General features: G+C 40.3%; 1 non-coding gene across 1 annotated transcript; it reads left to right on the top strand.

Annotated features, from left to right (window-relative positions):
- The first annotated feature begins 16,413 nt into the window (after positions 1–16,413).
- LOC122708427 lies at positions 16,414–16,520 on the top strand. Its single transcript, XR_006345199.1, has one exon. It is a non-coding gene; the product is annotated as a U6 spliceosomal RNA (small nuclear RNA).
- Positions 16,521–25,748: the final 9,228 nt, after the last annotated feature.

The raw sequence follows: 25,748 nt of genomic DNA, 5'->3' as shown, positions 1-25,748 counted from the left end.
GTCGTGTCCAGCACTTTGTGACCCATGGACTGGAGCTCACCAGGCTCCTCTGTCCATGTAATTTTCCAGGCAAGAATACTGGAATGGGTTGCTGTTTCCTACTCAGGAGATCTTCCCGACCCAGGAACCGAACACGCGTCTCTTTACCATGTTTTATTTCCACAAAACAAAATAAAAATAGAAAAGAAACAGAAGACAAATTAACTAGAACAAAGATGGCTTTTGAACAAATAAAAATAACTGGTTCCATCAAAATAAAAAGTGTTCTGACTCACCCTAGATTCAATAAGGCCTTTTTTTAAACCTCAGGTTACCAAACTTTTAAGAAATATATTATTTTGCAAATTTATGAGAACAGAATTGTGTAGTTCCCAGAAGAGTTTCTTAGAGCAGCTCGTTTCTCTGAGTCAAGGTGCAAAAAGATCCTATTTCATCTAGCACATTGCTTCTTATTTTCATTCTAGAACAAAAGTGCCTTTTTGAACATTGAGGGTAGGAGAAGGGAACAACCACATGGGCCATTAAAATAGTCCCTAAGGTCATTGTTTCTGTTACTTCATATTTCACTTGGAATTTCTCACTGGTGAGTGTTCTTGGAAGGCCCTAAATGTTACCTGCTTTCATTAACTGAAAAAAAGAAAGACTTGGGAGTGATTGCTGTAAAAGTTCCATACCTCATCTGAGTATTTAAACAGGGCAATACACTTATTAATGATAATTAAATGCATTCCAATCTTTGCAATGAAGTCATGTAAATTAGCACATGATTATTTACTTTTGATCAAAATGAATACTTGTTTTTTTAGTATCTGTAGGTAGGGCTTCCCTGGTGGCTCAATGGTAAAGAACCCACCTGCCAATGCAGGAGATGCAGGTTCAATCCTTGGGTTGGGAAGATCCCCTGGAAAAGGAAATGGCAACCCACTCCAGTATTCTTGCCTGGAAAATCTGATGGGCAGAGAGGCCTGGTGGGCTACAGTCCACGGGGTCACAAAGAGTAGGACACAACTTAGCGACTAAACAGCAACAACAAATCCTTAGGTAAGGCATGTAAGCTTTCTCAACCTTGTTTTCTAATCTTAAAAATTATCCAGTTAACTTTTTCAAAAACTCTTTAATTTTTAAATATACAGAATAACCAAAATAATAACAGTAGTCTTTAGGAGCTGGGGCAATGGAAAAGCACTTTTTATATTTTCCTTATTTCTAAACATTTTCTAATAGGCAAATATTACTTTTATAATCAGGAGAAATCTGTCTTTATTTATACCTGTAGTAGTGACTCTAAAGTTAGAAAATTTTCCCCATTCCAAGGATACACCTTAACATCATTGATTATTTTCCCAAAGTATCAAAGATTCCAAATTTACTTACACTTTTTGAAAAACTGTAAGAAAACTAAAATAGTTGGTGCTGGCCTGGATATTTTATTTTTCAATTTATATCATCAAGGTTTACTTGACCATTAGGATCCTTTGTCAAATTTGAAAGCCTCTTTGTTGGGACAGAAGCTTTCAGTGGACATAGGCAGTCAATACCTCACTGCCTGAATACTCAGACATATGATTGTGGAGTTTCAGAAACTCATGTCTTAGATATAAACAATTCATTGATCTTACATGAGTACTTAAAATGATAGAAGTTTTGGAGCTAGATTTTACCACTTTTTAGTCATATGATTTAGGATAACTCCCTTAACCAAATTTAGCTTCATGTCCTCACATGTAAAATGAAAATTATAACAGCAACCTCATACACTGTTGGAAAGAATGAAAAGTGAAAGTGAAGTCACTCAATCGTGTCTGACTCTTTGCGACCCATGGACTGTAGCCTACCTGGCTCCTCTGTCCATGGGATTTCCCAGGCAAGAATACTGGAGTGGGGAGCCATTCTCTTCTCCAGGGGATTTTCCCACCCAGGGATCAAACCCAGGTCTCCCACATTGTAGGCGGATTCCTTACCAGGTGAGCCACAAGGGCTACACTTCAGTCAGTTCAGTCACTCAGTCGTGTCCAACTCTTTGCAAACCCATGGACTGCAGCAGGCCAGGCTTCCCTGTCCGTCACCAACTCCCAGAGCCTACTCAAACTCATGTCCATTGAGTCGGTGATGCCATCCAACCATCTCATCCTCTGTCATCCCCTTCTCCTCCCGCCTTCAATCTTTCCCAGCATCAGGGTCTTTTCAAATGAGTCAGTTCTTCGTATCAGGTAGGCAAAGGATTGGAGTTTCATTTACAACATCAGTCCTTCCAATGAATATTCAGAACCGACTTCCTTTAGGATAGACTGGTTAGATCTCCTTGCAGGCCAAGGGACTCTCAAGAGTCTTCTCCAACACCACAGTTCAAAAGCATCAATTCTTCGGCACTCAGCTTTCTTTGTAGTCCAACTCTCACACCCATACACGACTACTGGAAAAATCATAGCTTTGACTAGACAGACTTTCGTTGGCAAAGTAATGATACCTATATGATGCCAAACACAGATGAAAACTAATCAACCCATTTTATCATTCAAATGTTTATGAAGAGTAAGTTTCCATTTCATACATTCACTGAGCACTTTCTACATGCCATTACCACTAGTGTTCACACTGCCTGTCCTGGGAGGTTATTTTCATCTGTTTTACCGATGGGGAAACTGAGGCTCAGGGAGATTAACTGACTTGCTTACGGATACACAACCATCAAAAAGTCATGACTCGAATCCAGCTGTCTCTCTCTTCAAAGTCTATAATCTCCAAACCCAGCTTTATCTCTCTTCAAAGTCTATGATCGCAGTACTACACCATTCAGTTTTATTTTTACAAAGTGATTAATTCAGTGATTAATAGTGATTACTTCAGATAGAGAAGGAAAGTCAGTTACCTCCCTAGCCAGTTCTCCAGCAGGGGCTGCTGGAACACTGTCAGAAAGGATGTTGAAGTTCAACAAGGAAGTTACAGCCAAGAACGCCCCATCTTCCTGGACTGTGTGCACTAGCAGGCGTGCGTGCTGCATGCCACAGGCTTGTCAGGCTGGATCCCAGACCTGGGCCAGTAGTGTAGTTTGTGTTCAATAAACACTGGTTTACTGACTGACAAAAGGACTGCCTTCTGTGTTCCTTAGTTCTTCTCAGGAGCAGACAACTGCATTATTAACATTTGTAATATGGGAGAAGCTACCCTTTACTTTTTGCTATGATGTTATAATTTACTCCTGCAATTTAATTTTTTTAAATGACCACAATGGTGTTACACAAAAAGTATTAAAGTTTCCTTTGATTCTGATGAGTTGAGAGGGGAAGTGTTAACTGTTTTATTTTCTGCAGTAGCAAGTATAAATGCCAGCAAACGAGTCAGTCCTAAAGGAAATCAAACCTGAATATTCACTGGAAGGCCTGATGCTGAAGCTGAAGCTCCAATACTTTGGCCACCTGGTGCAAAGAGCTGACTCATTAGAAAAGACCCTGACACTGAGAAAGATTGAGGGCAAGAAAGAAGGGGACAACAGAGGACAAGATGGTTGGATGACATCACCAACTCGATGGAAATGAGTTCGAACAAACTCTAGGAGATGGTGAAAGACAGGGAAGCCTAGCATGTTGCAATGGCATGGAGTTGCAAAGAGTTGGGAACGACTTAGCAACTGAACAACAAAGCAAGTGGAAGTTATGGAGTCCACTGAAATAGCCTAAAATCCAAAAATACTTAAGAAATATATAGAAAGGACTCTGCTCTACATGTCTCTGCATAACCTTGGGAAATTGATGTAAATATGCCTTTCTCTGTTTTCTTCAGTGGTAAAGTGTGTTGAAAAAATGATTATTCTCCCATCTCAAAAGGCAAACAAAGACTTAAAAATTATTCAAAAAATTAAGAAGAGATGATTTTTGAAAACCTACTGAATTCCTCAGAAATGGGCAGAATACATCTATACGATGTATATGCTATAAACAATGTGGCTAATTACCAGAAGACTTTAGTCAACACTTAGCAGCTGGTTTGTGACAGAAATACTCCCCATTCTCCCTCAAATCCACTTTCCTCTCTCCAGCAAGGAAGGAACTCTCATTCTCCCTAAAACAGATGGGTTCTGGAAGTCTTTCTACCCCAAACTTGTTCCAGTCTCACAGATTCTCACCCAGTCCTGGGGTGGGTTTTTGGTTTGAGAGTCAGGCAGCTCTGTAGCTGTTGGCAAAGAGTTTTCAGTGTTAAAAAGACACAGAGAGAAAAGAAGAGAAAAATGTGTTATAGGACAGATGAAAAAATACTCTCCACTTACTTTTGATTTAAAAGATAAATAACAATAAAAGGAAAGTGAAAAGGAGCACCCAATGATGGGCTCTGGGCTGCTTAGTAAAATGGAAATTAATCTCACTCACTTGCCCTAAATCTGCTAGGTCCAAGCAACTCACTTGCCCTAAATCTGCTAGCTCTCTTGAGGGAGCAATTCAATATTTTTATAAATGTGTAAGCAGTGGACACTTAGTCTGAAATTCAACAGCATGTGGGAAGAGAAGAATCTGGTAAGCAGAACTTACTTAAAACAGGTGGGAAGAAATTGAAAGCCCAAGCCAGAGTTCAAGTTCAGAAAAAGTTGGCACTCAGCTTCATTTGCATTCCAACAAATATCTGGGACACCTTTGGTTCTGAGTCTTGGTGAACTTCTGGAGAGCAGCCCAGAAATTCAACATGAGCAGCCTATAAACCACTCACTTTTTTTTTCTTTTTGGCCCCACTGTGGCATGCAGGATCTTAGTTTCACAACCCGGCATCAAACCTGCGAGCCCAGCCGTGGAAGCACCAAGTCTTAGCCGTCTGGTTAGTTTATTTATTTGGTAAGTGAGAGAGAGAGCATTTCAATTTTCCTGAGAAGAGTTCTGATTGGGGAAGATTAATTTAAAGAAGAGAATAAATCAAAGGGAAATATATGCAGTTACAGAATTAAAAAGCAAAATATCTGTATTAGTCTGGGTAAGGCTGAACTCTGTCCACTAACTTAAGGCAACAATAAAGCTGAGATAGCAAGAAAACAAAAAGTTCACTATCAGTGAATATATACAGAATTTTACTTTCATCAGTCGTGTCTGACACTTGCTTTTGCTTTAATAAAGTCTAGTAAATTATTTCTAAAATTTTAATGTGCAAGTTAATCTTCCTATGTTAGGGTTGAACATAACTTTATTTTATTTTTTAAAGGTTTTTTTTTTTAATGTGGACCATTTAAAAAGTATTTTATTGAATTTGTCATAATATTGCTTCTGTTTTATGTTTTCACTCTTTGACCATGAGACATGTGGGATCTTAGCTTCCCACTAGGGATTGAACCCACACCCCCTGCACTGGAAGGCAAAGTCTTAACCACTGGACTGCCAGAGAAGTCCTGGCAGAGCTTCAAACTTGAGTATGGTTCTTAAAGCTTTAAAGATAGCCCTGCCAGTGTCAGGGTGGTGGCATAGGAAATGCAAGCTAGTGATGATGAGCCATTACAGAGGTGAAATATCTCCTCAAGACCTCCACAATGAGTAGAAGGCAAAAGGAACTCAAACATGACTATCACTTTTCATTTTGGGTGTCTAATTACCAGTAAGGGAACAGATAAGTCAGGAAGGAAGATGTGAGTGTATTTTTAGCCACAATGGTTTTGAGATTACAGAAGACTATCTAGAAAGAGAAGTTCAGCAGTAGTCGGACAGCACTTGGGAGAGGAACCGTACCTTGGAAGTCATCTAGATCTCTGTGTTGAACCTGTAAGAATGGAGGAGCCTAACAAAGAAAATAGAACACTGTGAGAAGAGAATAGCGAGGAGGGATAAGAAAGCCTTACTCTGTGATCAGTGCAAAGAAATAGAGGAATACAATAGAATGGGAAAGACTAGAGATCTCTTCAAGAAAATTAGAGATACCAAGGGAATGTTTCATGCAAAGATGGGCGCAATAAAGGACAGAAATGGTATGGACCCAACAGAAGCAGAAGATATTAAGAAGAGGTAGCAAGAATACACAGAAGAACTGTACAAAAAAGATCTTCATGACCCAGATAACCACAATGGTATGATCACTCACCTAGAGCCCAAAATCCTGGAATGTGAAGTCAAGTGGGCCTTAGGAAGCATCACTACGAACAAAGCTAGTGGAGGTGATGGAATTCCAGTTGAGCTATTTCAAATCCTGAAAGATGATGCTGTGAAAGTGCTGCACTCAATATGCCAGAAAATTTGGAAAACTCAGCAGTGGTCACAAGACTGGAAAAGGTCAGTTTTCATCCCAATCCCAAAGAAAGGCAATGCCAAAGAATGCTCAAACTACCGCACAATTGCACTCATCTCACACGCTAGTAAAGTAATGCTCAAAATTCTCCAAGCCAGGCTTCAGCAATATATGAACTGTGAACTTCCAGATGTTCAAGCTGGTTTTAGAAAAGGCAGAGGAACCAGAGCCCAAGTTGCCAACATCTGCTGGATCATTGAAAAAGAGAGTTCCAGAAAAACATCTATTTCTGCTTCATTGACTATGCCAAAGCCTTTGTGTGAATCACAACAAACTGGAAAATTCTTAGAGATGGGAACACTAGACCACCTGACCTGCCTTTTGAGAAATCTGTATGCAGGTCAAGAAGCAACAGTTAGAACTGGACATGGAACAACAGACAGGTTCCAAATAGGGAAAGGAATACGTCAAGGCTGTATATTGTCACCCTGCTTATTTAACTTATATGCAGAGTACATCATGAGAAACACTGGGCTGGAGGAAACACAAGCTGGAATCAAAACTGCCGGGAGAAATATCAATAACCTCAGATATGCAGATGACACCACCCTTATGGGAGAAAGTCTTTGAAGTAGAACTAAAGAGCCTCTTGATGAAAGTGAAAGAGAAGAGTGAAAAAGTTGGCTTAAAACTCAATATTCAGAAAAGTAAGATCATGGCATCCAATCCCATCACTTCATGGCAAAAAGATGGGGAAACAATGGAAACAGTGACAGACTTTATTTTGGGGGGCTCCATAATCACTGCAGATGGTGACTGAAGCCATGAAAGTAAAAGACACTTGCACCTTGGAAGGAAACCTATGATCAACCTAGACAGCATACTAAAAAGCAGAGACATTACTTTGCCAATAAAGGTCCGTCTAGTCAAAGCTATGGTTTTTCCAGTAGTCACGTATGAATGTGAGAGTTGGACTATAAAGAAAGCTGAGCGCCGAAGAATGGATGCTTTTGAACTGTGGTGTTGGAGAAGACTCTTGAGAGTCTTTTGGACTGCAAGGAGATCTAACCAGTCTATCCTAAAAGAAATTAGTCCTGAATATTCATTGGAAGGACTGATGCTGAAGCTGAAACTCCAATAATTTGGCCACCTGATGTGAAGAACTGACTCACTACAAAAGACCCTGCTGCTGGGAAAGATTGAAGGTGAGAGGAAAAGGGGACGACAGAGGATGAGATGGTGGGATGGCATCACTGACTCAATGGACAGGAGTTTGAGTAAGCCCCAGGAGTTGGTGATGGACAGGGAGGTCTGGTGTGCTGCAGTCCATGGGGCTGCAGAGAGTCGGACCCGACTAAGCGACTGAACTGAGAGGAGAAGCAATGTTATTTTTCTTAAAAGTCGTAGAATCTTTTTTCTAATCTCAGCCTAACAAAATGAAAAGCGTTGCTCCCCACTTATTATGTTGGAGAAGGGAAGTGGATGTAGATGCTAATGAAGTGAGCATGTGTAAGTGGGAACTGGGCAGTGGCAGAGTTCAAGGGTAGTAGACAACTGCATTCATCATTTACCCAATGGCTCATGCAGGAACCTGAATTCTCCCTGGATGTCATCACAGGCTCCTGTGGCTGAAAGGAAGTGTGCTCCCAGACTTCACAAGAAATAGAGTAACCTGTTTCTGAGGAGGGCCCACCCTTGTGTGGGGGCAGAATGTGATAAGTGTAGGAAGAACAGGGAAGCTGAAAGCCATGAGTCAGAAGACACTTAAGTCATAACTCAATCGTGGCAGGGAGGTATCACCAAAAAGACACAGATGGAGACTTAAGTAGGCCAGAGTCACCTCTGGTTGAAGAAGATCCCAACGTGACGACCACATCATTCTCCTGCTTCAGCCCCTTGAATGGTTTCTATTCATGTCAGTTTGAGGACCAGACTCCTTGGAGTAACTCACAAAAATCTGCACAATCACTGTAGCTAGTTCTCCAGACTCAACACATTCGTTCACTTTGTACACCCCAGGCATACCATAGCATTGCTAAACCTCCTTAGCTCTATTCTATCTACAGCCTTCATCCTTCCTTCTGTCTGGGACACTGCCCTCTACACACAACCCCCAGGTTTGTCTACTAAACTCCCTCTTCTCCTTCAGATTTCAGCTCAAAGTTCCCCCAGAGAGGTCAACTCAGGGGTGTGTGCTGTCACTCAGTCGTGTCTGATTCTTCGTGATCCCATGGACTGTGGCCTACCAGGCTCCTCTGTCCATGGGATTATCCAGGCAAGAATACTGGAATGTGTTGCCATTTCCTCCTTCAGGGGATCTTCCCAGCCCAGGGATCGAACCCTCATCTCCTGTGTCTTCTGCATTGCAGGTGTATTCTTTAAATGAGCCATCAGGAAAGCCTCCAGGTCAGGTCTCCTATGATCTATTATAATCTCACAGAGATCTTTACTCATATAGCACTTACATTGGTTCATAATTATATATATATAATTGCCAGGAGAAATATATTGATTTTATATATACATATGATTGCTGGCAGATATATCAATAACCTCAGATATGCAGATGACACCACCCTTGTGGAAGAAAGTGAAAAGGAACTAAAGAGCCTCTTGATGAAAGTGAAAGAGAAGAGTGAAAAGGCTGGGTTAAAATTCAATATTCAAAAAACGAAGATCATGGCATCTGGTCCCATCACTTCAAGGCACATAGATGCGGAAACAATGGAAACAGTGACAGACTTTATTTTCTTGGGCTCCAAAATGACTGCAGATGATGACTGCAACCATGAAAGTAAAAGAACCTTGCTCCTTAGAAGGAAAGCTATGATGAACCTAGACAGCATATTAAAAAGCAGAGACATTACTTTACCAACAAAGGTCCATCTAGTCAAAGCTATGGTTGTTCCAGCAGTCATGTATGGATGTGAGAGTTGGACCATAAAGAAGGCTGAGCACGAATTGATGCTTTTGAACTGTGGTGTTGGAAAAAACTCTTGAGAGTCCCTTGGACTGCAAGGAGATCCAACCAGTCCATCCTAAAGGAAATCAGTCCTGAATGTTCAGTGGAAGGACTGATGGTGAAACTGAAGCTCCAATACTTTGGCCACCTGATGGAAGAGCTGACTCATTAGAAAAGACCCTGATACAGAGAAAGATTGAGGGCAGGAGGAGAAGGGGGTAACAGAGGATGAGATGGTTGGATGGCATCACTGACTCAATAGACATGAGTTTGAGCAAGCTCTGGGAGATGGTGAAGGAAAAGGAGGCCTAATGTGCTGCAGCCCATGGGGTCGAGAGGAGTCGGACATGACTGAGTGACTGAACAGTAACAAATGTGTGTGTGTATCTATATGTGTGGGTGTGTGTGTGTATCTATACATATGACTTTTTCAGGTTTGTCAACCTCACTAAAGAGCAAACTTAATGAAGATGAAGGTCATAACTTGTTTTTACTATTATATGCCCAGAACTTCATTAAGTACCTGATGCTTAGTATGGTGAGTAAATATTTAGAGGACACTGTCTCCAGCACTATAATGAGACAAATATCATTAGCCTTAAGCCACCCATACCAATATTCCTCCTCTTTATTGCTTCCCTGATAGCTCAGTTGGTAAAGAATCTGCCTGCAATGCAGGAGACCCCGGTTTGATTCCTAGGCTGGGAAGATCAGCTGGAGAAGGTATAGGCTACCCACTCCAGTATTCTTGGGCTTCCCTTGTGGCTCAGCTGGTAAAGAATCTGCCTGCAATGCAGGAGACCTGGGTTTGATCCCTGGGTTGGGAAGATCCTCTAGAGAAGGGAAAGGCTACCCACTCTAGTACTCTCACATGGAGAATTCCATGGACTGTATAGTCCATGGGGTTGCAAAGAATCAGACACGACTGAGTGACTTTCAAAATAAGTAAGAACTACTAGTTGGAATCTAAAAAGCAAGACAAAACAGAGATAGATTCATAGAGACAGCGAACAAACTGGTGGTCACCATAGGGTAGGTGCCTGAGGGTGAGTGAAACAGGTAAAGGGGATTAAGAGTCACAAATGTCCAGCTCTAAAATAATTAAGTCACAGGGATGTAATATAGGTAATATAGTCAATAATATCAAAGTAACTTTATATGGTGACAGATGATAACTAGTCTTATCATGGCAATCACCTCATAAAGTATATGTCTAATCACTATATTGGGTAGTTGAAACTAATATAATGTTGTATGTCAATTACATTTAAATTAAAACAAAAAGAACTCTACTAGTAAACCTTGACAGTCTTTACATGTAGAAATGAACAGAGCAGGAACTTAATTGTCTACTAATGCTATTCTGGTAGTGGACTAAATCTCCTGCTTAGAACAACTTTAAACAAAAAACAATGGATGAAATTATCAAAGTACCAACAAGGTAATAAGAAATTACCAAGCCAAAGAAAAAAGAGACAAGAACCCATGAAAGATGCCTTTGCTCTTTACACATATGTCAAGCTCTGAAAATTTAAACTAATTGTTATGGCCACCCAGGTCAACAGGAAGAGAAATCAAAGCCCTGTCTTCTGTACAATAAGGATTCAATTGTAAATTCTCTCCACAAAAAAAAAAAAAAAAAAAAAAAAAATTTGACTCCAAAGTATGATACATACTTAAATCAGCCTTTGCACAGTCCAATAGCCCAGGTCTGCACCATTCAGGAAGCTCAAGAAACCTCTGGTCTTCAACACAGATTAAAGTTATTCCAAACTTGCTGAGCCTTGGGTACCTGGTATATGTGTGTGTGTTAGTCATGTTCAAGTCTTTGCAACCCCATCTGTAGCCCACCAGGCTCCTCTGTCCATGGAGTTCTCCAGGCAAGAATACTGGAGTGGGTTGACATTCCATTCTCCAGGGGGTCTTCCCGATCCAGGGATTGAATCCACATTGAAGGCAGTGTCTTTACCCCCTGAGCCACCACGGAAACCCTGGGTTCCTGGTATAAGCAATGTAAACCTTTTCTGGAGGAAACCTGCAGCCCAGGCCTCAAAATATTCCTACAAATAACTTTTCAAGAACAATTAGATAAGTAACACACACGGCAACTCAAGCAAGAACTAACAGAAACCTAAAAAAAGATCCACTAAGACTCCAGATTTTGGAATGATCAGACTGATTATGTGGCATCAAAACCTTATTATCAAAATCAAAGCAAAGTAGTAAGAGAAAGATAAAATAAGACCAATATTACTCACAGTTATAGAGACAAAAATCCCAAGCAAAATGTTAGCAAACAGGATTCAGTAATATATAAAAACACCTACTATAGCAGGAACAAATTAGGTTTTATCCAAGAAATGGAAGATGGGTTTAACATTAGATATACCTAAGTGTTGAGATCAGAGACACCCAGGCATTTAGCGGGAAAGACTCTTCCTCCAGACGTACTTCAATATATACTATGACTGTATTATAACTGCATGTCTACAGTTGGCCATTCTTTTTTGACTAACTCCTTTTGGGTGAGCTATGTTCATAAAATATTACTACATTCAGTTACGTTATAGCTGAGGTTTTAAAGTGGAGACTGGGTCAAACTCAGCCCACAGATGGTTTTTGTTTGGTGCATGGTGTTTCAAAGGAAACGGAAACCAACACTGCCAAATTGAGAAATTCTAGTAAATCCTGGTTTGGGGGCTTCTTTCAAAAACAGATCTGCAATTAACAGCCCTGGTTTTCACCTGAAATAATCAGCCATGTCTGAGGAATGGCTGTGCCCTTCAGGTAAGGTGGGAGTTCTCCTGCTCACTAGACTTCTGCCACTCTGGCCACGGGTCACCTGCCATTAATCTGTTTGTGTTCTTCTTTCTCCCCCTCAAACTTGAGAGAAAAATAAAATATGTGCTGTTGTATCTCACAGATGAGAGAGAAAAGGAAATTGAACAAAGGGGGATGTATATGTCAAAGAACAACAGAAGAAAGCATGTATTTTTGTGAAAAGTGACGACTATCACTTTGTGCTCAGTATGTTAAACCTGAATAGCTTCACTATTTTATATGACCTGCCTGGGTCTGCAGGCCCAAGTGTGACCTCTGGTATATGTCATATGCAAATGGCCTGGAAACAGTCTGCCTCATTCTGGGGACTGTCTACTTCAATACTCTGTTAAGGTGTTGACCTTACAATTTAACGTGCAGAATGCAATCTTATTTCCTTAATTCCCCAGTTCCTGGGGAGTATTTCTCTAGCCCCCAAATGCTGATAGAACTTAAAAGTCACCATTGTTACATATTGTTTATCTAGAACCTAAACTGAAGACCAGCTAACACCTCTATTCTCTTTTCTCCTATTTCTTGCCCCCCACAAGAAGCTGTTACTGAATCTGAAAAAAGAAAAATGTTGACAGCAGTATTTACACCATGACCACAACATATAATAGTAAGTCGGTATCTGAAGTGGAAGTTGATTCTCATAAACATTTGTTCGAACTACATAAATATTATTACTGCATGTGCGGCAGTAACTAGACTTCATTTAGACTGTTTTGTCTAATGGGTGGGTAATAGTTACTTATCATCATGTTGTCCCTGCTCTCTGGGGAAGTTATCACCAGTGACTATTATAATCTCTCAAGATAAAACACAGCCCAAGACTACAGAGCAAGACCATGTCTCTTCATCCATATTTTCCCAACAAAGCAGTGAACCTCAGATTGAATGAGCCAGTGAACGGGCAAGCAGAGGGTAAAGCCTATTCTCAATCTTCCTTCTATTAGAATACTATCATGTGGCATTTATAAAATCAGGGCTTCTGTTCTGACATTTACTGATGCTAATATATAGAATTCAATTTTTTAAGTATTTATTTGTTTGGCTACACCAGGTCTGAGTTGCAGCACGTGGGATCTTTTCAGTTGTGGAAAGCAAACTCCTAGCTGTGGCATGTGGGATCTAGTTCCCTGACCAGGGACTGAACCTGGCCCCCTATATTGGGAGTGCAGACTATTAGCCACCAGCCAAGTCCCTCAAATTTTTTAAAATGGTAGTTCTATCCCAAGGCCCCCAGACTGTTTGCATTTATTTAAAGACACATCCAGAAAGCAGCTGATTTTCATTTTGGTGAATACATTTGGAAAGAAGCTATAAAGATGGTATATACAAACAACTAAGGGTCAGATTGGAGATGCTGTGTCAGAATACATAGTTTATACAGCTTATACTCACAGCCTTGATTTCTTATGTTTAGACTCAACCATGAGAGCAAGAGAGGGCCAGAAGTGTGTGTCTAAAACAATGAAGCTTTAATAAAGCAGTATTTGTTTTAAGGGTTAGTTGTATAAACGGATGTGAAAGCCATCTGTTTGCCCCAGAAGGGCTACTTGAAATGTATAACAAAGGACAAAGTACGTTTCAAAAGCAGAAAACAAAATATAGGTCACAGTCACACGATAGTTAGTAGTGTGGGAAGACTAGAATCCTAGGCCTCTCAAGTCCAAGTACAGTAGCTGGTAATATTTTGCACCAGGAAGTTACAATCTGGGAAGAAAATTTTATGCAGAAAGGTCAGTGTTTTAACTGTGAAGCTGTGTTTACCAGCTTTAAGCAAGTTAGCAACTACGCTCAGTTCTTAGGATGACAGTCGAGGCTACAGTGATCAAGTGATTCACAGAAGATATAAAGAGGGGACTTACGTGGACACATCAGTGTTTGTGATTGAAAATGTTCATCCAAATGAAGTTTGCCAGAAAATCTGAAAAAGTAACTGTGTCACCAAATGTTCACAGTATTAACAACTATCCCAATTAACAAACTTGTGTGCTCTAAGAGAAAAACTTTCCACAGAAGTGTGCATGGCATTCCAAATACATAAATTAGACATAAATTTTCTCAGGAAGGTGATATTAAGAAAGATCCTGCCGGCCACGTTAGGACAGAAGCACTGATTCCTTGTCCATAGGTGTTAAACGTGTGTGTGCTTAGTTGTGTCCGACTCTTTGCAACCCCATGGACAGGCTCCTCTGTCCATGGGATTTCCCAGAGAATACTGGAGTGGGTTGCCATTTCCTTCTCCAGAGGATCTTCCTAACCCAGGGCCTGAACCCAGATGTTATACAGGTTATAGGAAACAGTCCCCTTATTTAGAGACAGTTTAAAATACTAAACTTTAAAAAATATAAGAGTTCCCTCCACATGTCATTAGAAATAAGATTAGCACAACATTGAAATAAATAAACCTAACTTAAAACATATTTGAAAACATGTGATATGAGTAGTAGGAAAATATCAACCAGTGATAATTGTGGAGTTTAAAACTTTATCATTGAGTCCTAGCAACATGTAGGAAAAGGATATAGTAACTCTGACCAAGGAGGTATGTAGTGAACCAGGCAGATTTGGTTGACATACATTAAGTATGGCAAAACACGTCACAGGCTACAACAGCCAGTACCTCTAAAACACAAGTACTTTCCTTTGGGATCACTTCTAATGGGTCAGGAAGACTCCCAGGATAAGAAAATGGCAACCCACTCCAGCATTCTTGCCTGGGAAATCCCAGGGACAGAGGAGCCTGGTGGGCTACAGTCCATAGGGGAGGGGGGACAGTCGTCACAATAGTTGGGTACAACTTAGCAACTAAACCACACCACCACAGTCAACGAACCTCCTGGTCTTAATTATGTTTTCTTGGTAACCCGAGAGAGAATGTACTGATAGGCAATCAGGAATATTTGGCTCTCTTGGCAGTTTTAATTGTAAAGTAAATTAATAAATTGTCTTCCAGGTGTACATTAGCCTCCTGCAAGTTTTATTAAGTTGTCTCAACTATCCAATGTCCTTATCACCTTCACTGTGTATACTCAAAGCCTCAAATCATAAGCCTAAAGGGCAGATCTTGGACTTTGGTAATCTCACTAGGAGACACAGCCCAAGCTGGAGAGTTTGTTAGTCTCTAATCAGAATCATTATAATAACCAGGCCCCAGAGCTCTGGTTACCGCTTATGTGCATTCCTGAATAACCCAGCAAAGGTCATCAGCATCTCCTGCAAAGCTTCTAATAAATCCAGAGATAATTTTCTCATGGGAGTGCTTCCACTCTGAGACTTTGTGATAATGCAACTTCACCTCTTGAACTGCGGTGCTGTAAAAGACTCTTGAGACTCCCTTGGACAGTAAGGAAATCAAATCAGTCAATCCTAAAGGAAATCAACCCTCAATATTCATTGGAAGGACTGAAGCTGAAGCTCCAATACTTTGGCCACCTGATGCAAAGAGCTGACCCACTGGAAAAGACCCTGATGCTGGGAAAGACTGAAGGCAGGAGGAGGGGGTGACAGAGGATCAGATGGTTGGATGGCATCACCGACTCAATGGACATGTGTTTGAGTAAACTCCTGGAGATGCTGAAGGACAGGGAAGCCTGGTGTGCTGAAGTCCAGGGGGTTGCAAAGAGTTAGACATAATTCAGTGACTCAACAACAGCAACATCACCTCTAAGAATGGGAGGTGGGGTGGAAGAAAGAGAGTAGAAGGGCGGCGAGAAGGAAAAGGTGGCTGGGAGGAAGAGTGGGATAGGGAAAAAAAGGAAGAGGGAGATAGAGAAAAGAGAGAAAGGGAGGAAAAAAAGGAGAGACGGAAGGAGGAGGGAGGGAGAGAAGGAAAGAAGTATGAATTGAGCAGCCTCAGCCTGAGTTTGAATCCTAGGACCACTCCTTACTAGCTGTGTGAACTTGAGCAAGGAACTATCTTAGTGCTTTAGTGTCCTCGTCTGAAAAACGGGTATAACAGGATTTACTTTGAATCTCGTAGGGGGTTAGAGCTACTATGTAAAAATACACAGGACAGTGCCTGGCACATTATGGATGCTTTTGCATTTGATTTCTAATAAATTTTCTAATCAACTGCACTTTTGTATTTTGCCACAGAAACTGTAAAAATCCTAAAACCAATTTCTTAAGTGCAACAAATAAAGCCCAATGCCCACTGATTATAAAAACATTTCCATAAACATAACAAGTGAGGCTGTGCTTATTAAATTTTCATGTGCATAAGGAACAACTGGGCATCTTGTTAAAATGCAGGTTCTGATTCCCCTGGTCTAAGGCAAGGAGATTCTGCATTTCTTACAAGCTTCCAGGTGATGCTGATGCTGCTGGTCTGTGAGTAGCTCAGCTATATATAGATGGTTTGCTTCGAAGGAAAAAATAACTAGGAGGAAGAAAGTAAAATCAAAGAATATCTTTAAAATGCGAGGGGAGTGCTCGCTTCGGCAGCACATATACTAAAATTGGAACGATACAGAGAAGATTAGCATGGCCCCTGCGCAAGGATGACACGCAAATTCGTGAAGCGTTCCATATTTTTAAAAAAAAAAGAAAAAAAAAAATGCGAGGGGAATGGTCACTAGAGAGGAGAACTCCATAATCCGTTGTATTATTATTGCTCAGAAGGCATTCTAGGTATGCCTTAGATTGCACAATAAATATATCTATTTCAAATATATGTCTTATTTATATATGTGTCTATATATATATGCATATAGCTACATTTGTTTGTTTTGTTCATATTTAACTGTACTTAGGGAGCATCTTATTGAAAAAAATTCTGCCAATACTCTTGTTATGACAATAATTAGCTAATTTACTGATAATTTACTTATTGTTTAGAATACAAAAGTAATATATTCTGGTAGGAAAACCTCAATTATCTCAGAAACCTATAAATTTAAGATGGAAAAATCCCCCTACTTCACCCTTAAAGTTCTAAGCTCCTAGACTGAAAACTTTAAAGAGTTTGGTATGATACTTTAAAGTATTTTTTCTTATAAATCCATGTAAGATTTTTCTTCCGAAAATGGATTCTTGCTACATTACTATAATGCAACTTGTTCTGTCTTCAAAAATATATCACAAACATCCTTCCATCTTAATACACAAAAATTCACCTCCTCCTTTTCAGTGACTGCACAGTATTCCAACATACTATAACTCATTTATCCTTCCCTATTGCTGTGTGTTTAGGATGTCTCCAATTACTTGCAATTACAGGTGGCAATGATAAAGAATCCATCTGCCAATACAGAAAACACGAGACTCAGGTTCAATTTCTGGGTTGGCATGACCCCCTGGAGTAGGAAACGGCAACCCACTCTGGTATTCTTGCCTGAGAAATCCCATGAAGAGAGGAGCCTGGTGGACTATATCCATGGGGCCACAAGGGTCAGACATGACTGAGCCACACACACACACACACACACACACTCACAAATAATACAATGATGAATTTTCTTAAACATGAGAATTGCCAAACTGCTTTTCAAAACAGCTTCTACCACTGTTTCAGGAGCCTGTCTTATGTCCACACTGTGAAAAAGACATTGGCAATCACTTTAACTGCCTTCATAATCAGGAAAAAGGCATCCTTTTATTATTTTAACTTTCATTTTCTTAATCACTAGTGGGATTTGCTATCTTTTAAAATATCACTAGCCATTTTAATTTCTTCTGTGAATTGTTTGTTTTATATCACTTGCCAATTTTTCTCCTAGGTTACCTTTTTTTTTGGTAAGAGCTCTCTGCATATTAGATATTATACTTCTAATATACATATTGCATTTTTTATGGTAAGATTTTGTTGGCTTGCTGTCTTTTTAAAGTTTTATGGTGTATGTTATTGTACAGAAGTTTTCATAGAATCAAGCATTTCATTTCTGGATTCTTTTTTAATGTTTTTTTATGTTTTATTTCTTGCTTAGAAGCTTTTCCTGACTCCCAAATAATAAAATATTCTTCTAGTAATAATAAAATATTATAAATTTATAGATAAAATATATTTTTCTAGTAATTTTAGTTGTATCATCTAAATCATTAGTCATATCTCAAACTATTTTTAAAAATATATTTGCATGAGGCTTTTATCACTAGATTTTACAATTTAGTCAGTACTACATTACTGTTACAATAAAGGGTTAAAGAAGTTTATTATGTAAATATCTGGATAGCCTAAAAAGCACAGGCCAGCAGTCCTAGCCTTTTCTCAATGTAACTTTTATTCAACCTATTATTTTCACCTTGACACCCCAAATCATATGTCATCAAACATTCAGTCCAGTTCAGTTCAGACGCTCAGTCGTGTCTGACTCTTTGCGACCCCATGAATCGCAGCACACCAGGCCTCCCCGTGCATCACCAACTTCTGGAGTTTACTCAAACTCTTGCCCATCGAGTTGGTGATGCCATCCAGCCATCTCAACCTCCGTCATCCCCTTCTCCTCCTGCCCCCAATCCCTCCCAGCATCAGGGTCTTTTCCAAAAAGTCAACTCTTCGCATGAGGTGGCCAAAGTACTGGAGTTTCAGCTTCAACATCAGTCCTTCCAATGAACACCCAGGACTGATCTCCTTTAGGATGGACTGGTTGGATCTCCTTGCAGTCCAAGGGACTCTCAAGAGTCTTCTCCAACACCATAGTTCAAAAGCATCAATTTTTCAGCACTCAGCTTTCCTCACAGTCCAACTCTCACATCCATACATGACCACTGGAAAAACCACAGCATCAAACATTACTGCAAATTAATATTCTGAATTATTACATTAGTTGTGCTTATATGCAATTTACTTTCATATTGCTGAGTCAGTACTTCAGAAAGAAAATTCTCTTCATTCAGGTCTCTGCTTAAATATCATCTCTTTAAAGGGATTTTCCATGGCCATCCTATTAAGCCTCAATTCCCTTCATCCTTTTGTCCTGGTTTCTTTTTATAGTTCTCACTACTACTTGAAAAACGGTATTATACAGGCTTGTCTATTACTGGTCTTACCATGATAGTGGGCCTTATCTCTTTCGCCACTATATCTCCAGCATCTAGAACAACTCAGGTATGCTGAATAAATGACCATAAGAATAAATTACCAAAGATATTAATGTATCTAGAAAGATATGTCAAGATACTAACATATCAAGTCAAAATCAAAAGTCCTAGGTACGCTAAGAGTGATCAATCTTTAGTTGGTCACTGGATTTAGTGCCAGTAACCATGTGATAAGGAAAACAACAAATTAAAGATATGTATCATTGACTGATCTAGGAGCTGAATTTACTTTAAAAAATAAGAACTTCCCTGGTGGTCCAGTAGTTAAGACTCTGCCTTCCAATGCTGGTGGTGCTGGTTTGACTTCCGATGGTGCTGGTGGTTTAGTCACTAAGTCGTGTCTGACTCTGGCGACCCCATGGACTGCAGCCCACCAGGCTCTCTGTCATGGGACTTCCCAGGCAAGAGTACTGGAACAGGTTGCCATTTCCTTCTCTCGGGGATCTTCCCGACCCAGGGACTGAACCCGTGTCTTGCATCTCCTGCACTGCATGCGGATTCTTTATCACTGAGCCACCAAGGAGGCCCTTGGTCCCCGGTGGGGGAACTAAGATCCCAACATGCCTTGCAGGAAAAAAAACAGAAAATAAACAGAAGTAACACTGTAACAAATTCAAAACAGACTTAAAAAAAAAAATGCATTTTCTTTTTCTTTTGACCACTGTGTTGGTTCTTTTTTTTTTTTTTTTCATTTATTTTTATCAGTTGGAGGCTAATTACTTTACAATATTGTAGTGGTTTTTGGCAAAAAATGCATTGTTTAAAAAATAAAAATGAAAAATGAAATTTCTCCCTAAAAACTGAGGTATCCAGTTTGCCCATTTTATTTCTAAGTTTTATTCCTTATAAGCCCCCATGGGGGCTTGTTAAATACATTAAAACATATTTAGATAGTGGAATTCAAAGCAACCACTGAAAAAATGTGTGACATAAGTATAATTACCAATATGAAAAGATGTTTGGGGTGAAAACACATGCAACAAAGTCCCGTTTTCAGAAAAAGAAAAAATCTATTACATGTGTGAGTGTAAACACACAGTCTCTGGAGAAATCTGTATCACACTATTAATCTCTGGTTAATGGGATTAAATTTTATTTTTACACATTTTTCCTTCTCTGTATTTTCTCATTTCTCTAAAATAAACATGTTTCACTCATGTAAAAAGGACTTGTTTATTTTGGTGGAGAACACAGCAGTGTGGGATGAAATGGATTTGCACCCAGCACACACATCGATCTCTTCATCCATCTCTGGGAAGCCTTCCTACTCTGCAGACTGAAGTGCTAAACACTTAATTTCCCAGACTCCCTTTGCAGAAAATCTAAGACTTGGAAGAGACAGGTAAGGTGGAAGCCATCTCCATGGCATGTGCAGCCATGGAGAGGTGGCGGTTTTCTGCTTTCCCATGTATGGTCACTCGTTGCCCGTAGACGGTGCAGCAGGTTCCCACTCCCAGAACACAGCCACTGTAACCTGTTCTGATGTCAGGAACCCAGTGGAGAACACCTTGACACTGCAGCAGTGGCAGTTGCCCTGGTTGGCCAGCAATTTTCCTACATGTCATTTCTGGAGACCCAAACTTGAGCTCATTCCTCCATACATTCTAATGACTTTGTAAGGGACTAAGTTTCAAAATTCCCAATATTAATTCCCATTCCTCTTAAACTAGCTAGAGTGGTTTATTTCCTGCAAGGAAGTCATCAATGATACAGAAAAAGTACCACTAACTTTAAAAATAATGTATACTACCTAAATCTATTTCAGATGTGGAGAGGGCATGTAAGACCAACACATAAAAACATGTAGGGAAAAGGATCACTTTCGTTGTTCAGGCGCTAAGTTGTGTCCAACTCTTTGCGACCCCTGGGGCTACAGCATGCCTGGCTTCCCTGTTCTCCACTATCTCCATGAGTTTGCTCCAACTCCTGTCCATTGAATCGGTGCTGCTACCCAACCCTCTCACCCTCTGCTGCCCCCTTCTCATTTGCCTTCAATCTTTCCCAGCAGCGAAATCCTTTCTAATGAGTCAGCTCTTCTCATCAGGTGGCCAAATTATTGAAGCTTCAGCTTCACCATCAGTCCTTCCAATCAATATTCAGGGTTCTAAAATGTTAATGTAGTCATCTCTGGTGGTAGAATCAAGAATAATTTATATTTTATTTTGCTTATCTTTCTTTAAGTTTTCTTTTAAGGGGAAAACTTTTAAAAGCCATTTTTCCCCCTTAAACATAAGCAACAGTTATCATCTTACAGGAAAACAGCAATTTCTTAATGTACCTTGAAATGTTTGAGGCAACTAGGATTAGTAACTAAATGGTATTAATCTACATGTAAGACCACAAGACACACAGGAGTATTCATCATGATCTAAATAGGGGAGCAAGTCCCCACAGCACATGATCTCAGAACAAATATTTGTCTATTCCAGTGACACAGTCAAGCTGACTGCTCTCTGCTAGAAAAAGGGCAGCTATCTTGGGAACTAAACATATGAAGTGAGACTAACCAGTACCGCAGCTGTTGGCAAGCTTTCTTTGTTTAAAACAGTAGAAGTATATCCCTTACGACTGGCTATATTAAAAGGAATAAAACAGAATGGAAGTGCCTTTATCTACCCAATCACTAAACCAGATTTTAGAAAAGAAAGGGCAGAAGTGAAATGAGCAAATAAGACTTTCTTTTTAAAAACTTAAAAAAAAAAATTTCCACATAACCAAAGTTTATATATTGTTGAATTGCTCCTATTCCTCAATTTTCTCCACTAGCTTCATGATTTAGGACACAGGAAAGGATAACATACTTCTTTATTCAAAGCCAGAAATTATCATGCAGGGTCACAATGCATTTGCATTCCATCAAAGAAGGAGCCGATAAAATAAACCATTCTTAAGGTATGTGCATGCCTATCAAGGAATTTATTAGAATTAGGTTAATAAGAAAATACCCTTATAGCTATTAATTCAGTGGCTTTATACAGTTAATTTTTTTTTAAAAAACTGGGATATAGTTGGTTTACAATGTGAGTTTCTGCTGTATAACAGCATGAATCAGCTGTAAGTATACACACATCCCTTCCCTCTTGGACTTTCACCGCACTCCTCTGGGTCATCACAGAGCACTGAGCTGAGTGCCCTGTGCCATACAGAGGCTTCCCACCAGCTGTCCATGTTACACACGGCAGTTAGTATATATGTGTCACTCACAACCTCCCAATTCATCCCACGCCCCATTCTCCCCCAGTCCGTGGCCACACATCTGTTCTCTACATCTGGGCCTCTATTTCTGCTCTACAGATAGGTTCATCTATACCATGCAAAGATGGGCACAATAAAGGACAGAAATAGCATGGATCTAACAGAAGCAGAAAATGTTAAGAAGAGGTATTAAGATATTAAGAATATCTTAATAATTCTTAAGATATTAAGAATACAACAGAAGAACTATACAAAAAAGATCTTCATGATCCAGATAAAAATGATGGTGTAATCACTCAGACATCCTGGAATGCAAAGTCAAGTGGGCCTTAGGAAGCATCACTACGAACAAAGCTAGGTGATGGAATTCCACTTGAGCTATTTCAAATCCTAAAAGATGATGCTATGAAAGTGCTGCACTCAATATGCCAGAAAATTTGGGAAATTCAGCAGTGGCCACAGGACTGGAAAAATGTTGGTTTTCATTACAATCCCAAGGAAAGGCAATGCCAAAGAATGTTTGAACCATGGCACAATTGCACTCATCTCACATGCTAGTAAAGTAATACTCAAAATTCTCCAAGCCAGGCTTCAGCAATACGTGAACCGAGAACTTCCAGATGTTCAAGCTAGATTTAGAAAAGGCAGAAGAACCAGAGATCAAATTGCTAACATCCACTAGATCATTGAAAGAGCAAGAGAGTTCCAGAAAAACATCAACTTCTGCTTTATTGACTATGCCAAAGCCTTTGATTGTGTGGATCACAACAAATTGTGGGAAATTCTTAAAGAGATGGAAATATCAGTCTACCCTACCTGCCTCCTGAGAAATCTGTATGCAGGTCAAAAAGGAACAGTTAGAACTGGACATGGAACAACAGACTGGTTCCAAATTGGGAAAGGAGTATGTCAAGGCAGTATATTGTCACCCTGCTTATTTAACTTCTATGAAGAGTACATCATGCGAAATGTTGAGCTGAATGAAGCACAAGCTGGAATCAAGATGCCGGGAGAAATAAAATAACCTCACATGTGCAGATGACACCACCCTTACGGCAGAAAGTGAAGAACTAAAGAGCCTCTTGATGAAAATGAAAGAGAAGAGTGAGAAAGCTGGCTTAAAACTCAACATTCAGAAAACAAAGATCATGGCATCTGGTCCCATCACTTCATGGCAAATAGATGGGGAAGCAACAAAAAACAGTGACAGACTTCATTTTGGGGGGCTCCAAAATCACTGTACATGATGACTATAACCATGAAATTAAAAGACGCCTGCTCCTTGGAAGAAAAGCTATGACAAACCTAGAAAGCATATTAAAAAGCAGAGACATTACTTTGCCAACAAAGGTCCATCTAGCCAAAGCTATGGTTTTTCCCGTAGTCATGTATGGATATGAGAGTTGGACCATAAAGAAGGCTGAGCGCTGAATCGATGCTTTTGAACTGTGGTGTTGGAGAAGACTCTTGAGAGTCCCTTGGACTGCAAGGAGATCCAACCAGTCCATCCTAAAGGAAATCAGTCCTGAATATTCTTTGGAAGGATTGACGCTGAAACTCCAATACTTTGGCCACCTGATGCAAAGAGCTGACTCATTGGAAAAGACCCTGATACTGGGAAAGACTGAAGGCAGGAGGAGAAGGGGGCAACAGAGGATGAGATGGTTGGATGGCATCACCAACTCTACGGACATGAGTTTGGGCAAGCTCTGGTAGTTGGTGATGGACAGCAAACCTGGCATGGTCCATGGGGCCGCAAAGAGTCTGACATGACTGAGAGACAGAAACGTACCATTTTTCTAGATTCCACATAAATGAATTAATATATTTTTTCTGACTTAATTCACTATGACACATTTTTTAAATGTCATTTGATACTAGTTACTTTTGTTAAAAGAATCTTTCAATGACAAGTTTTTAATTATCATGAACACTAATTTTAGATCTTTTATGGTCACTGCTTTCTGTGACCTAAGATATTCACCTGTTGCTTTCTTATAAAAAGCTTTGTATTATAGCTATTCCATGTAGGTCTGGGATTCACCTCAAAATCACTTTTGTGAGGTAGAAGATCACAGTTCATCTTTTCCATGGGAATATTCAGCTCTTCTGGCTCCATTTGTTGAAAAGAGTTTCCTTCTCTGTTGGATTACTTTGCTATCTCTGTCAAAACTCAAGTAACCTTATAAATACAGATTTGGTGGCTAAGTGGTATAGAATCTGCCTGCCAATGCAAGAGACTGTGGGTTCAATTTGGGTCGGGAAGATCCCCTGGAGAAGGAAATGGCAACCCACTCCAGCATTCTTGCCTGGAGAATTCCCTGGACAGAGGAGCAGGGCAGGCCACAGTCCATTAGGTCGCAAAGAGTCAGGGACAACTTGGCAACTAAAGGACAACAATGCCAGTATCACACTGTCTTTGATCACTGGATACTACTTACTACAACACTCCTAGCATTGCTTTTCAAAATATATAAAGTTGAAATAAATGTATAGATCAAGACGGACCTAAAGTAATCCTTATGAAATCATTTTTAAACTCTATCATGGTTTTGAAAACACTCCATAATCACTATTGTATCCAAAGCAAAATCTATTTACTCATGAACAAACGAAAAACTCAATTTTCTTTATGACCTTTAATTGAAATCATGTATGAAAAATATTTCATTAATTTCACTACTCAATTTCCCACCAGGTTTTCTCACATTATTTTAAAAATACCACAATATAGTAAGCATAAAAACAATCCTTAAGCAGTGCGCTTGGCTACTTGTGGATTTGTCTCTTATTTCAACAGTGTTTGGACAGAACAGACCTAGGGACGCCCCTGTACTCCAGCTTTCGACCACCCTCCAAGCTTTAATTCAGTTTCAACCCTCAGAATCAGTCACTCGGTGTCCGGAACCAGCCAACTCTCTTTTTTGAACTGAACTCCTTGTTACCGGAATAGTCATGAGATCCGAGATTCATCCGATTCCACAGACGGAGAGACCATGGTTCACCACCTGTCAACATGCACCTGCAGGTCTCCCACACTTACCTCTCTGGGCTTCTGCTCCCACCGCGACAATGTGGTTCTGGAGAGTGTGGGCCACTTTTTCTGTGAATTGGCCAAGATGAAGCAACAGGGCCCCCAGCGACTCTTGAAGGGTGCAAAACCATAGGGGCGACCACACCCTCTTCCATGAGGTGCAGAAGCCATCCCAAGATGAATGGGGCAAAACCCAGGACGCTATGAACCAGGCCCTTTTGGGTCTGCGTGCCCTGGGTTCTGCCCGGGTGGACTCCCACCTCTGTGACTTTCTAGAGAGCCACTTCCTAGACGAGTGGGTGAAACATCCAGGAGATAAGCCACCACCTGGCTAACCTCCCCAGGCTGGAGGTCCCCAGGCTGACCCGAATGAGTATCTCTTTGAGAGGCCCACCCTCGAGCACAGTTAGGAGACCCTGGAGCCCAGTGGCCTTTGAGGAGCTCCACTGGTGTCAGGACTTCTGCCTAAAGCCCCTCTCTGCAGCCACTAGGCAG

The sequence above is a fragment of the Cervus elaphus genome, chromosome 14, assembly GCF_910594005.1.
Source record: "Cervus elaphus chromosome 14, mCerEla1.1, whole genome shotgun sequence".
Taxonomy (NCBI): domain Eukaryota; kingdom Metazoa; phylum Chordata; class Mammalia; order Artiodactyla; family Cervidae; genus Cervus; species Cervus elaphus.
This window is presented reverse-complemented; position numbering and strand designations above follow the sequence as displayed.